This window comes from Pinus tabuliformis, chromosome 9 (genome assembly GCF_031772625.1).
Source record: "Pinus tabuliformis cultivar Carrire ecotype Pingquan chromosome 9, CPIR1, whole genome shotgun sequence".
Lineage (NCBI taxonomy): Eukaryota > Viridiplantae > Streptophyta > Pinopsida > Pinales > Pinaceae > Pinus > Pinus tabuliformis.
In genome coordinates, this window is record NC_142307.1 from 1,177,639,370 (window position 1) to 1,177,654,092 (window position 14,723).

A 14,723-nucleotide genomic window follows, 5' to 3' on the forward strand; every position below is an offset into this window, starting at 1 on the left:
TCTCCTTGCTACTTCAAGATAACTTTTAGAGGTAGATGGCTTCTGTGGTTGAGATGTTTCTTCAGTATACCCAAGACCAGTCTTGATTAGAGGAGAACACTGCACTTTGATAATCTCATCTAAAGTTTCAGATTCTTTAGCAAATCTAAGATTAAGAGCTTTTTTTTTCTCAATGTCCTTTCTAAGTCCCATAATTTCACATTCTAACTTTTCATTCTGTTTTTCCCTTTCAGCAAGTTGGAATGTCAGAGTATCTATAATTATATTCTTTTCTTCTAAAAAAAAATTGAGTTTAGAAATTTCTTCATAAAGACCTTCTTCATCTATAGCATGCAAGAAATCATCATCTTCAAAAGCGATCAAAAGTATATAATCATTACCTTGTTCATCTTCATCACTATTTGAAAATCCATCACTGTCTTCATGTGTGTAGTAGCTCTTCTTACTTACATTATGTTTTCTGTTCCATCTAACTGGTTCCTTACCTTTGTCAAGCTTATCTTTATGAGGACACTTGGTAGCATAGTGACCGACTCTTCCACAAGCAAAACATTTGAAAGGTAGCTTACCTCTAAATATTCCAGAACCCCGTTCAAGGTTCTTGACAAAATTTGATTCTTCCTCTTCTTTCGACATATGTCTTGAGTCATTGTAATCTCCTTTTCCTAAGGCTTTGAAAGCGGCCTCTCTCTTGTCTGATGGTCCCCCTTTCCTCATTTCATAAGCAGTTAGGATTCCGTGTAGTTGTGACATGGTAATGCTCTGTAGATTATGTTTTTCTTCTATGGCAGAAACTTTTGATTCAAACTTAGAAGAGAAAGATCTTAGAACCTTTTCAACCAAAAAAAATTATTTTATTTCTTCACCCAAATTTTTCATACAATTAACAATCTCATCTATACGTAGGAAATAGTTAGCCACACTTTCATCATTGTGCATTCTGAGATTTTCATATTGAATTCTGAGAGTTTGTAGTTTTGCTCATTTTACTTGATCCTCTCCTTCATAGCTCAGAATGATCTTGTCCCATATTTCTTTTGCGGTTTTGAGCTGCATGACCTTGATGAATTCTGATGGAGATAGACTCCCTAATAGAGTATTTACATCCTTTGCATTTGTTTCATACTACTTCTTACCAGCCGTATCTGTAGGAGTCATTGATGGAAATTTTTATCTTGTTTCCACGATATCCCAGTCTTCTGTACCAAGGGATCGAAGATATGTTGTGATTCTTACCTTCCAATAGACGAAGTTTATTCCATCAAAAATTGGTGGCCTGATCGATGCTTCTTTCTCGTAGTTGCTCATGATGATAGATCTTCCTTCAAGCGATCAAGCTTCTTCTGAAGGACCTGGCTCTAATACCAATTGTTGGAAATAATACTGAGAGGGTGGGGGGGTGAATCAGTATTATTAAATCAATTATTTTTCATTTCACAAACAGATTTGTATATGCTACTTTAGCTATGGGAAACTCTATATATACGCTACTGTGTCTAAAGAAACCAGCGCATACCAGAAAACTTAAGATTCATTAATTGTTGATATTTAATCAGTGCATCAGGACTTCATTAATCATAAGAACAGTAATCAGGAGCAGTAAAGTAGAACAGATCATCACACACATGAACACACAGATATAAGGTGGAAACCCAATGTGGGTGAAAACCACCTACTGCAATTCATCTCTATCTTCTTTTAATTAGAAACTTCTTTTTACAATGATTTTGTACTGGTATAGTCTTATACCAGTATGCAGACTGCTACCTGCAGAAGGCTACAACCTTCTCTCATTCTCCAGCTTCTCCTGGAAGGGAGCTACAACCCCCTTAGCTCTTGCACTAGCCGAGGTACTAGTACGTAGGTGCTGACCTACAAAAGGATACAACCTTCTCTTTTCTTCCAGGGACCACATTTCATAAATTTTCAGACTCGATCCATGAATAACATCAATCAAACATCAAGTATATCTATATCAACCAATCTCCTTTGCACCAAACAAACTGAATCAAATAATCACTTCTCTGAATTCTACACCCAAAAAATAGTAACAGTAACCAGACACCAATTCTAAACCCAGAATACTGCAGCAATAAACAAAAGTAGCTAAAACATATTTCAAGAGATATACGCTACTTCAATATGCAGAAACCTGAGTGCATACACTTCTGTATTAAGGCCAACCAGTGTATACGTTGTTTTGATTTACTAAACCAGCGTGTATACGCGGTTCTGATGTGTTGAACCTGTGTACAAATCTATAAAAGATAATTCACCCTTTCAAATATTCAGACATCAGTTATACGCAGATTATCAGATTTATAGATCAATTCATGCGTCAAATATAACAGATCAAAATCACACAAAGATACTACTATTCAAGACTTGAGTTTTGACCCATCAATAGAACTTATCCATCTTCTTGCACTCAGGTTCCTCCTTGATTTAGATTCAACTATGCACCATAAACCAATCACCAGAATTCCATATCTTGTTCTTCATAAGATATTCAATACTTGAGTCCATACCTTTGCCAAATGATCTCCTCCATTTTATAGTCTAAGGCCTTACTCAAACCATGGTCCAAAACCATAGAGAACCAATACTAGGAACCCAATACCTGGGTTCAATACTTCGGACGCAATAGAAAGGTCCAAAACCATAGGTCCGAATACCATGCACCAAAAAATAAGCTTTCCCACATGTACGTGCTTTTCCGTGCATGAAACTTCATGCATACGCATACACGACTTTTGGTCATCAATCCCGCGTGTATATGTGATCTGGTCAAGAGGAACCTGCGTATATGTATTTTTCTTCCATTCTGAGAGCTTGAATTGTGATCTGCCATCTGAGTGAGTTGCCATCAAGGACAACACCTATGCCATAGTGCCAAACCTATGTCATAATGCCAACAGATTGCTGCTCTTGTCATGCTACCATTTCTCATTCTTCATAACAATATATTATGCATTGAGTCTTCTATTGATGAATATATAATACCTGAAAAAAATCTTCAAGGAAATACCCATGACATGATAATAGCAAAAATTACCTCATCCTGCAGAGCATATGTCAGTGTTAAACAAAAACAACAAATTAGAATACAAACAACCTAATGCAATTAAGAGATTAGCATGCATATATAGAATATACTTACCTATAACTTACCTTTGCTCCATCATTTTTCTGCACCTTGCTCTTTGCTGCCCTAGAAAGTCTGGTACTTTTCACCCCTTGACAACAATTGATCTAGTTTTTCTTTCCTTCTAGGAGCATGATATTTAATCTGATGTATCTATGCTATTTTAGATCCCCAACATTTCATCTTTGGTCCTATAGAATCCCTTTGAGTCTTCTTTCCAATTCCACATGTCTGGCCCGATTTGGACTCTTCAAGACAAAGTTATGACCAATCTCTCACAATGACCTAATTATGGACTAGTTTAGTAGAGCGAAATTGTACCATGCCACATGTCATTGTTTCTTCCTTTGGATCTGGAATTGATACACAGAACACTACAGTTTGTGCACTATCTACCATGTTTTACAGAATTCCAATCCTCTTCTCAGAGAGAGAGTTATGACGATTTTCCCAAGGTCACTTATTTGAGATGAAATTCGGAAGCCTGCAAAAACCCTAAACTCCATAGAACATATCTCTGAAAATATAGCGAACCAAGATCTAAAATTCGGTCATGATGTTCATCAGGATTGTGAATCAAAAGGGTTTTCATTTCCAAATGTAATACTTCGTAGAAATGAAGTTATAGCGAAAATTCCATGATCACTACTTTTGGAGGATATATGCGATTTATTTTTATAGAGTTGAGAGGGGCTTCTATAGAGAATGTTGGAGGGATTTTAGGAGCTTAAAAAATTATTAATTAATGACAATTCAATTACCAAAACCAATTATGAGTGGCATGCCACAATCCCATAGGGTCATAGCCCACTAACTGGGGTTACTAACTTCAAACATGAATATTTCTCAAACGGTAAAGAATTACTTGGCTTGCCATTTATCAATGGAAACATATCGATGAGTAGAATCTATCTAGAATATCCTTGAATCATTATAGAGTAAGTTGTCAAGTTAAAGTTCCCTTTCAAGATCAGGGTATCCCCTAGTGCTGCTTGGGTTGACATCAATGACATCCTCAGATCATCTTTAGATCAACAAGGACATATCTTGTCATCTGACTCTCCTTGTAGTGCCAGAAATGTTGATGGTGCTAGACCTACCAACATGTCAGGGGATCTCCTTGGTAAGAAGTTAGAATTAGACCTTAGACCATTTGGTGTAGGAGTCCCAACAGTGGATTATACAGTAATGCCTTGATCGTAATTTCGCATAGAGACAAGTAAGATAACTCTGTTGGTAAGGGTGTGACAGTTGCAGTGATCCAAGGAAGGTGCATGAGAGGTTCTAACACATGGGGATTGAGATGAGTGTGCCCCTTGGAAAACTGTGATAGCACGGGGTTAAGAAGGGAACAAACGAGGAAAGATGCATCACAACATGGAAGGCAAGTTAGCTAGAAATCTAAAGTGATCGTTAAACCAACAACACATTTAAGAAAGATTCATACATTAATACAGAGATATCTATACATGCATGCGTAAGTAAACCTATACATATATCATTTAGAGTAAACTAGATGACATAGAATACAATACAACATATGCACGAAATGTGCTGGCTCTTGTTATATTAAGAAGTGTAAGTTCCAGTCATACAATACATCCATGTGCACCCACTAGTTCTAACAGCGGAACATTATAGCCACAACCACTTGCTCCTCCAAAGAGATGTACTAGCTATGCGTAGTGGAGAAGCCAAGTATCATTTCAATACTGTCTAAGCTCTCTCCAAGATAGTCTTATTGGAAGCTTGGTTGACCAAAATCCTTTACAATGAGTTATGAGGGACTATTTATAGAAAAGGGTGGGGTGATCCTTGACATTCCCCTTTGTGACAGTTCATCTACCCTCATGACTCTTCATCTACTCTTTCCCTATTACATCCAACTAATGACACTTGACTTACACTTGACAATATGTTACATTACAATGCATATGTACCCATGTGAGACAAAATGGCTTGAGCAAGACATGTTAGACATCACTATGACTTAGACAACCATGGAAGTCCAACTCTTCAACACCCTCGCGATGATCAATAGTAACATATTGATGCCAAGATCGGAAGTCTCCGATGGTGTCAATGTGCTCCGAGGTGAAATCTTTCTGGATCTTGAATCTGTCCTCCATAGCATCTGGGTACACTGCTCGGGCTCCTCTGTCCAACTCATCTGAAATCATGTGCATCATTTTCTTCAATGCGGTAGGACTAGAAACATACTTGTGCATGATGTCTGCACTAATGGGAAAGTCGGGGCTAGTGGCAATGTGCATCAAATCGTTGAAGTACGAGTCAAGCTCTAGTCAGACATGTGCCTTTGTCTTCGCCTGGGTGAGAGTCCCAATAGATGGGATCGCATGTGCATGCACCACAACATCCATACTTTTGAATGCACTTGCATGGGAATCCTATATACTAGTGATGAGTTGCGAGAGGTCTTCATAGTTCCATATCTAACTCCAGATACGTACCTTCAACTCAATCGCTCTGGCCTTCATCACCTTAGGCAATTGAAGTGGGGCTCCCTTGTATCTCATTGTCCATGTTTTCATGTAATCAACAACAACATGCAAGTTCGCTAAGATACATGCTCTTTTAGCACATCACTGCTACCATCCATTGAGATGGATGACTGCCTTACGCACAGTGCCAAATTTGGAATACAATGCTCGCATAAATGTGTCAAGGGACAATACTTCATCCAATATTTCCTTCTTCAATTCAGCTCAAGCGGAAGCTATCACCAACTCTCCTCCTTTCTTGTTCGTTTGTAGTTCCTTAGCCATTTGCTCATTCTCAGCTATTAGAAAGTGAACACTTGAGCTAGTGGCTTTGGCATACACTCTGGTAGCATCGGCTAAGGCTACTAGATGTTTGCACATGTTAGACACAATCACTTTTTCCTCATCCTGCATAGGGTATGTATGATCATCCAGAGTCGAAACTCTGCGATACTACAAAACTCTATGTTGAAACTCGTTGAATGCGATGTTGTACATCTCTCATTCCAGCTGATCTCCAAGGATCTCAGTGCCTCCTTGGTCACTTGAGACTTGCTCATCTTTTGGATGTGGTGAAGCAGGTAGGTCAACTTCTTGGTGATAAGGCATAAGTTTGATGTCCTGTTCCAATTCATGTTGCTCCAAATCCATATCCAATTGTTGAAGTGCTTGCTCTATATCACGAGTGAAGTCTTTCTCCTATGATGATTCATTGTGTCTTCCTGATGCCAACTGTTCTGATGAATCCACTACCTGTATAGGTGATGTTTCATCCATTTTCACATGTTACGCCCCCTACCATACTTGTTGTTGCTGCACTTCCCTCTCATGTTTGCGGAGCTCTTGTTCCTTCCGCAATTTCTCCTTCAACTCATGCAACTCCTTCTCTGTTTCCTCAATTCTTCTCTTCTCCTTATGCCTTTGCACAATTCACTTGTTGTGTTGTTGCCTATTTGCCTCTATAGCCATAACTACTTTCTCCACAAGTAGATCTGCTCGGAACTTGCAACATTTCTCTTCCTCCATGTGATTGACAATGTTTCTCTTGCCCTTGTCACGCACGGGTATGCTTACCTCTACTGCTGCTACTACTTCTAGTGCTCTCTGGGATGTTGCTTCATGTTGCTTCACTAACCACTCCATAGTGAAGCCAACTTGTTCATTGGGTCTAGAGAAACTGTAGCAATATCTCCATGGGTCCTCCTCCACCCAATGAAACGCCCCATAGATCCAGTTGAACTGTACTCTCGCACAGTGATATTTCACATTGTTGGGTCATAAGGATTGTAATTTCGGAGGTCGAACGGATACTTCTTCATCTTCTCTGCTTCGACATCCTCTTGCTTGAAACTCTGAATCTTGTATAACCCAATCTGCAATGGAAGAGTGGGCCAAGGTGCCTTCTTCTTCTGGTGTAGTCTAGCTGTTAATCCTGTCGAGATGTGATATGCTACTTCCTTCATGATGAGTATGTCCAAGGAAAACATCAATAGAACATGCAGAGGCTTCTTCACGGTAAACATTCGTATGAAGGTTCTAGATGGTGAGGCATACTAATCAAAAACATCTATCAGTTCCTCCACTTCTTCCTTCGGCATGCAGGGTGTCAAAATGATCGAATAGCCATGTGATAGCTCCTCTGAAGCTGCATTCGGACAACAACTTATAATACATGTTCACAACAGTCTCCGTCGGTGACCATGCCCACTTCAAGCCCAGGATGATCCAGGTGAATATTGGTGGTGACCCACCAATTCCACTTGGACCCCCACCATTGTTTCTTTATGTTTTTCAATTTCCTTAATTGTAGCATAGTTTACTATTTTTAGCAGTTTTTTGGGTTCTAAACTTCTGGAGCTGTTTTGAGGCCCTAAACGAAATTTTTTTGGAAATATAGTGACAACAATTTTCTAATAAAATCATCTTTCCTGTCATAGTCCTCTGAGAGATCTTTCCAACGGGGTATCATGCACGTCAAACGGAGATAATATGACCAAGTCACGACCCCGAGAAGTTAGTTGTCCAACTAACCCCAACAGGGCCTGAGCTAGTTTATTTCCATTTCTGTTACTAGGCATATTTCAGTATTTTACATTAATGAAATGAAGTATTATTTCTGCTACATCTCTGTATTTATGGTTATATCTGTAATTTGTTGTTTTCCTGTTTAAATCCTGATAATTGGTATCAGAGGGGTCTGCTCTTTCTCTGTTTTTCTTTGCATGTCCCCAACGAGGTCGGGATATACCAAGTTAGGGCTTGAACTGGTCAAACCATTGCAAGACCGACTTCACAAATCCCGACAGCCTCCCATGGCGGATGAAAAGAGAGATGAGTGGGCAGGGGATCCTATCAAAATCTTGCTCTAAGAGGCCCTCAAGCAACAAAGGAATGCGATGATGGACAACTTTGCCCAGATCCTTTAGTGGCTACCCAGGGACTACAAATCTACTTCCAGCAGCGACTTTAGAAGTGCCAAACCCTTTAAGGTACAAGTTAACTTTGACATTCCCACATTTCAGGGTTAGATAAATGCATACACTGTAGATAAATGGTTAAATCTGCTAGAAGGGTATTTTTTTGTTCATGATTTTTACAAACGAGAAAAGATTACTTTCACTCTTCTCAAAGTTGCCCCCCATGTCAAGGACTGGTGGGAAACCTACTGTGAGTAGAAAGATGAAAGTACAGCCTCACTGTTTTAAGTTGCACCCACATGGAATTCATTCTGGGATGACATCAAGGAGCAGTACTACCCTGTCGGAAGCTATGAGGATAAATACATAAAGTGGACCATGTTGTCACAGGGAAGGGACCAAGACATGCCAGAGTTTACCAATATTTTTCATGCCCTTCGCACAAAGTTGGGTATCAAGGACACTAAGTAGAATTTGGTACTCAAATAACACAACTTCTTACACAGGTACATCTAGGATGAGATGGAGTTCTGAGACATCTCCTCGCTTGGCACGACGTATAGCTATGCTGTCAAGATCAAGCAGAATTTTAAACAGAAGAAGTGAGACTTTGGACCTGTGAATCCAAAGCAAGGGAAAGGTGCCCCAAACCAAAAAACAAATGACAAAGCCAAGGTGGGGTGGCCCAGGATAGCCCTCCAAATCCACAAGCAAAGAACAACACCGCAAAGCTGAAGAAGGACACGGGAAAGTGGTGTGAGTTCCATAAGAGCTCCACTGACAATACAAGCCAGTGTCGGGCCAAGTAGTAACTGGTGGCCGAGCTAAAGGCTTTAGAATCAGATGCATGTTATGACTCCAAGTCAGGACCCAACAAGGGAATGACAAAGTGAAGAATATTATCAATGCGGAGCCCATTTCCACCATTACCACCATGAAGATATAGAAGGAGGAACCCGAAGATCCAGAGGAGGAGGAACACCTCTTCCACTCCCAAATGTGGGTAAAGGGTTCCTCGCTACAGTTCATTGTCAACAGCAAACGCCAAAAGAACCTCATTTTGGTAGAGGTCATGAAGAGGCTATGTTGATTGACCACAGTACATCCCCAATTTTACACCATCGAATGGCTTCACCAAGGACAGGATCTTCGCGTGAGCCAGTAGTGTGGCCTTCCCTGAAACATCAAGCCCTTCACAAATGAGGTATTATGTGAAGTTTCTCCCCTTGATATTTGTGATGTATTATTAGGCTAACCATACTTGTGGAAGTGACATGTTGTGTATGAATGAAGACCTCGTGTTGTTATTGTTACTTTGGGAAATAAGTTGTATAGGATACCAGATGTAGCACTGCCTACCTCCATCTCTTTGGTTACTGCAAAATAATGCAGTAAGTGCATTTACAAAACCGGGAAATTTGTTTTCCTGATGATACACCCTCAGGGAAAGAAGAATACAGTGGCCACGACCTCCAAATAGTACCCCTCCGCACGACAACTACAGATGGACAAGGTTGTGGAGGAGTATGTGGACATCTTCACCTCCCCCGCAGGGGTTCCTCTACACTCCTAGTTCAAGCACTCCATTGATCTGACCCTAGGTGCATCGATACACAATGGACCAATCTATTGACACTCTGTTCTGGAGAATGACGAAATCATGAGGTAGATTGAGGAGATCCTACATAAAGGTCACATCCGACCGAGTTCATCGCCATGTGGGAGCCCAATCGTGCTGGTATAGAAAAAGGATGGGACTTGGAGACTCTGTATTGACTATCGAATGCTGAACAAGATCCCTGTCCAGAATAGGTACCCGATCCCATGGATTGATGACCTTCTGGACCAACTGAAGGGGGCAAAATATTTCAGCAAGATTGACTTGAAGTGAGGATATCACCAAGTATCAATCGAACCCTCTGATGTGTGGAAGACTGCCTTCAAATCCAAGGAGGGCCTTTTCAAATGGTTGGTTATGCCTTTTGGGTTGACAAATGCTCTTGCAACCTTCATTAGGCTAATGGATGACATCTTGTGGCCATTCACCAACTCATTTGTAGTGTTATACTTGGATTACATCCTAATCTTTAGCAGAGTTGGGAAGAGCACCTCCACCACATCTGACAGGTTCTCCAAACACTGTAGCAACACAAGCTATGTGCCAATTTGGAGAAATGCACTTTTGGCATGACAAAAGTTCAGTATCTGGGATACATTATTGATGAACGGGGGGTGCATCGGATCCAGCCAAGATCCAAGTCATTCGGGAATGGCCATCTCCAACCACTATGACAGAGCTCCACAGCTTTCTGGGTCTTGCCAATTTATACCATAGGTTCATGTTGGGATTTTCTCATATCACTTGGTCCTTGAGTCAAGTCACCAAGGGAGGAGGGAAAGAAAAATTCTTTTGGTCTGAATCTCAACAGAAGGCATTGACAGAGTTGAAACATCGCCTATGCTCAACACTAGTGCTCGCATTACCAGACTTGCAACAACCATTTGAGATCGAGGCAGATGCCTCTGACTATGCTATTGGGACAGTCCTTACTCAACACGGGCATCCCATGGAATATCACAGTGAGACACTTTCAGACATAGTCCAGAAGTAGCCCAGTTATGACAAAGAGATGTATTACATTATGTAGGCCTTCCGACAATGGAAGAATTACATTTTGGGGAAGGAAACGGTCATCCACACAGACCATCAACCCATGTAGTTCATATAGATGCAAGGGAAGTTTTAGAATGATCGTCATTAGAAGTGGTCCACATAACGGCAACAGTTCCATTCGAATATCAAGTATAAGAAGGGAAGCACCAATAATGTTTCATATTGTCTCAGTCGACCACTGATCATGGCGTTAACCACCATGCTCAACTCTTGTGGGCACGAGACTTTTGATTGGCCATTTCTCCACAAAAGAAACGAAGAATTTGGCCACACATACTAGACACTCTTGGAGGGTCAGCATGTTCTAGATTTTCACCTTCGAGTTGCCCTATTATGCCACCTGGGTCACCTTTGTGTTCCTTCAAGCGAGTGTGCTAAGATGATTTGTAAACCACACTACAGTTGGGCTGCTAGGCATTTCGGGGTCAAGAAAATTGTGGTAATATTGGAGAAGTATTTATATTGGATGAATCTTCGACAAGATGTCGGGAAGTACATCAGATCTTGCACTACTTGCGCCATTGCCAAATTGACCATCAAGAAGAAAGGCCTCTATACTCCACTACCTACCCCTAGTCAACCTTGGGAATCCATCTCCATGGATTACATTTTGGGCCTTCCTTCTACTAAGCATGGAAAGGAATGTGTTTTTATGGTCATCGACAGGTTCTCAAAGATGGCCATTATGGCAATTTGCAAGAAGAATAGCACAACAGAAGCCACTGCTAAACTCTTCTTTGAATGAGTGTGGGTACACTTTGGGATCCTAGGTTCCTCAGTACATTTTGGTTCAGTCTCTAATCGATGCTAGGCACCAAACTCACTAAGTCCATAGCCTTCCATCCTCAAACTGGTTTCCAGACAAAGGTTGTCAACATGATGATCATACACATTCTGCGCATGTACAACTAAAAGCATCCATGTACATGGGATGAGAGCCTCCCCTATGTTCAACACAGCTATAACCAGGCTCTCCATAGCTCGACTAGCCAAAACCCTTTTTAGGTGGGCTTGTGATTCCAGCCACTATGTCCCATTAATGTGGTCATGCCATTTGCAGATACTCAAGCAGATTCGGCTCATGTCGAGTACAAAACAGATAAGTCAAACAACTTCATTGAGCACATCCAACATATTTTCCTATAGGTCCATGACATTTTGGAGAAATCAAATGCCAAGTAAAAGAAGCGACATGATCAACATAGGGTGCCACACAAGTTTCATGTGGGCAATAAAGTCTGGTTGCATTTGCAAAAGGAATGCTTTATTGGAGTCGATCGAAAACTCAGATCACTTCGACATGGTCATTACACCATTACCAAGGTTTTGGGAGACAATGCATTTGAGCTCAACATTCCCCCATTCCTTGGCCTGCACCTAGTGTTCAATGTGGATCGCCTTAGGCCATACTTTCCACCATTACTAGACACACCTGACATTACAGAACAACTCACACCAATAGAGTTAAATCTATATTGCATGGAACAAGCTACAACTGATCAGATCATGGACACGTAAATCAAGCACACTCGTGAGTAGAAGATCCAAATGTATTGAGTTGTCAAAGCAGGCCAACTCCTTCACCAGGGACCAAGTTCAGCAGAAGTTTCCTCATCTCATGGAGGAACTCAATGCAATGGGGACCATTGCTTCTTAAGGGGGGAGGAATGGTCCACGTGGATATTTGTGGCCACTCGCCAATTCCACTTGGACCCCCACCATTGTTTCTTTTTGTTTTTCAGTTTCCTTAATTGTAGCATAGTTTACTATTTTTAGAAGTTTTTCGGGTCCTAAACTTCTGGAGCCATTTTGAGGCCCTAAACAACAGTTTTTTTTATTTATTGTCTTTTCCATCACAGTCCTCGGAGAGATATTTCTAACAGGGTATCATGCGCATCAAATGGAGATAATATGACCAAGTCACAACCCCAAGAAGTTGGTTGTCCAACTAACCCTAATGGGGCCATAAACTCTTGGTGTTACATCTCCTCAGGTTAGGGTTTTGGTTGTTTAGGGTTTTCTCTTATTGTTCAATAATAAAAGGCCCTTGAGCCTCATTGTAAGATAGTTCAAAGGCATGTAGCTGCCACATATCTTCTCAGGGATAAGCTACCATCACCCGAGCTAGTTTATTTCCATTTCTGTTACTAGGTATGTTTCAGTATTTTACATTAATGAAATGAAGTATTATTTTTGTTGCATCTCTGTCTTTATGGTTATATCTTTAATTTGTTGCATTCCTATTTAAATCTAGATCATAGGAACTTCTGTCGGGAAAAAATCACATCTAAGATGTAGGTGGACATGTAGATCATTGCTTGCATACCTTCAGGTGACTATCAAGCCTTCATTACCTGTTCCTTCAACTGATGAGCCAACATGCTGGACCAACTACATGTTTTTTCTTCTCTGGTAAGTTCGTCTAGCACAATCATACAACTCTGTGGGAAGGTTTCCGTGCTTTCTTGGCCATATAGTCAACATGAAAATATGACCAAGTATTGATACGCCTTTCGCAGTATCTTCGTCTTGTAGATCTGGTTGGGTGTCATCCTGAATCTAGTCAACTCCTTTACCCAGTTCTTCAAAATGTCTCTAGATTTGGCACTACTGCTAGGTAAGCTGAAGGGAGTCTCCATGATAGTCACGAGCTCTAACATCTGATACATGTCAACATAATCTTGTGTCGATAAGGTTGCAATCTTTGTCCCGCTGACACTGCTTAAGGTCATTGTCTGGGGATCAGTGTGCGAGACGATCCAGTGTATCAGGTCTGTGCATGAGAATGTGGGGTATTTGCATGCAATTGAGTACAAGCCAGACTTGTGAATGTTCACATACACCTGCCAGTCTTTGAGGTCTTCCCTAAAAGTGCCTGCAAATGGTTCATTGACCTCTTGTCATTTCATCTTGATGTCCTTGTCTAGAAACAAGTTAGCATCTTCATAGATCAGTAGACTTGAGGACATTCACTCAACCGCTACTCCAGTTGCACTTCTGTTAGTGTCCTTTGATCTTGCTCTCTTAGAGGCCATTGATCCTATACTATTGAGAGGCAGATGAACACCTGAAGTATTTGGAGACAAAGCAACATGCATGGCAAGAAATCTGTCAACAAAAACCAAAGAAAATCCAAGCAATGGCATATCACATACCTGGGGAATGATAGGCAGGGATTGCGTAATTTTTACTGGAAGGATTGGAGACTAGCTGCTAGACTTGCACCAAAAGCAATTTGGATTGTCGAGGAGGCTGACTAGCTGTTGGGTTTGCGTAATGCGCAATCCAAGCTAACTACTGACTGTTGGAATTGTGCAATACGCAATTCCAACTGGCAATGATTGCACGCTCAATGACTGCATCACACAATTTTGTGGGCCAACATTCACTATCCCTTAGAAATGCAGAAAGCAGTCCTAGAGGATAGTTCCTGGGAAGAAATGCGCATTTCTAGAGAGGAAGATAGAACCTTCCTTCTCCGAATTGCACAATGTTGTCTTTGTGAGGTAGAGTCCGGGCCAAGGCTAGCCCTCGCCGATGGGAAATAAAAATAAAATGTGATAGTGAATGCATGGCGATACTGAGTGAAAGTAGAAGTGATTGATTGTGCATGCAAACATTGAATGAAAGATTTGATAAATAGAACAACATGCATCTGGGTGAAGTGAGTCGTTGAATCAGTGATTGTTTGTGAAAAATAGTTTCATGCATGCGACAATAGTGAGATAGCAACAAAAACTGAAACGGTGCTAGTACAAGCTAGTATGAATGTAAACAACATCAAGCATTCAAAGAAATCAAGCAAACAACACTCACACAAATGAGAATATAAAAAGCGATAGAAATGCTGAAAAAGACAAGTTGAGACCACTTACACGTGAATAACTGAGCTGAATGTGTCGAAGAGTCCTGGATGTGCTGTGGGATGTCATAGCTCCAAGATTGATGTGAAATAATGAGCTCTGATGCGTCAAATAAATAAGTTT